General features: G+C 44.4%; 1 pseudogene; it reads left to right on the top strand.

Annotated features, from left to right (window-relative positions):
• Positions 1–1,153: 1,153 nt before the first annotated feature.
• Positions 1,154–1,268, top strand: LOC145395570 (5S ribosomal RNA; annotated as a pseudogene).
• The last annotated feature ends 242 nt before the right edge of the window (positions 1,269–1,510 follow it).

The following is a 1,510-nucleotide window of genomic DNA, read 5'->3' as shown; positions in this document are numbered from 1 at the left end:
AACGTCCACCAGAGTACTGCCATTTTCTTCCACTTCTGCAGGCACACCCCACTTTCCAACTGCTCCACCCACCTTCACATGCCCTACATTTCGATTCATATCTCCAAACAAAAACACTCTCTCATTCCTTTCAGACTTTCCCATCCACACTTCCACATTTGTCCAGAATTCTTCTTTCACTCTGCTTGCACGATCTTGCATTGGCACATACATACGCACACAATCGCCCACATTTGTAATCCAACATTCAATCTTACCAACACAATCCTTGAGCCGAGGAATTCATACTCGCTTATATTCTCCTTCCATCTCTTGCACACAACAATACAAACTCATTCCTTTGCCCTCTCATTCTCACCTACTCCTGCACACATACCACATCCATACTCCCATTTTCTCACAGTTTCACCTCTCTGTTTTGTCTCATTTATTCCACATACATCCACTTTTGCATCCTCAAGCACCTGGACAATCTCCCTCTCTCTCACTCTCTTTCACCTCATCACTGACACTTCTTACATTTCATGTCGCAGTCTGTACTATGTCCTTTGTTCGAGTCTTAGTCGTCACCTGTTGGTCAGTCCTGGTCCGGGGGTTCTTGTTCATATTTTTAGTTAGTTGTTTTCCAGGGTGGGGTACTAACCCTCCCTTAACCCACTTGTTGTCACGGAGGGAATACGTGTTGGTAGGTTATAAAGTTACCACCCAGCACTGTAAATGATTTTCTGGTTTTCAGGAAATCATATGGATTGTCACTCAATGTAGAGCCACCCTAAAATAGAGTACCGCTACACTAAGTGGGTGGATGACGGGCGCCCCCATCTACCTCCCATTTCCTAAGCCAGGTAATGATCATTGTACTGTCATTAATTATCACCCAACTTGTTTGACATCTTGTGCATGCAGACTGTTTGAGAAGATGGTTAGTGTGAGCCTCGTTTGGTATCTAGAGAAAAATAGTTTCTTCTCTCATCACAAAGAGAGTATCGTACAATGCAATGTACATCAGACAACCTCATCAGACTTAGAGTCAGCAATATATGAGGCGTCTGCATCTCGACAAGATCTTGTGGCTGTGTTATTTGATCTGGAAAAAAGATATGCTATGGCATGGCACCATGGCATTCTGAGTCAGCTTCAAAATTTTGAAATTATATCTTGCCATACCACGTTGAGTACACAGCTTCCCGTCCGATCAGCGAAGTTAAGCAACGTTGGGTCTGGTTAGTACTTGGATGGGTGACCGCCTGGGAACACCAGATGCTGTTGGCACAACGTTCTTCCTACGTGTCAAGTGGAGTTGGTGGAGGATTAGTGCCCTTCCCTGTAAAACAATTAACTCTAAGCCCCTGGTCACCCCGTCTGGGATACATGGCGTCTGGCAATGAATGAATGAATGATATCTTGTCAGATCCCAAATTTCAAGTCTCTTCACTTTCTGTCCTTCGAATTCAGGAGCAGGATGTTGTGCTCAGTGTTCCTTTACTTGCGGTTGCCATAAACAGCATAC

Source organism: Coenobita brevimanus, chromosome 31 (genome assembly GCF_032717465.1).
Source record: "Coenobita brevimanus isolate Jiangsu-jjx chromosome 31, ASM3271746v2, whole genome shotgun sequence".
NCBI classification, from domain to species: domain Eukaryota; kingdom Metazoa; phylum Arthropoda; class Malacostraca; order Decapoda; family Coenobitidae; genus Coenobita; species Coenobita brevimanus.
This window is presented reverse-complemented; position numbering and strand designations above follow the sequence as displayed.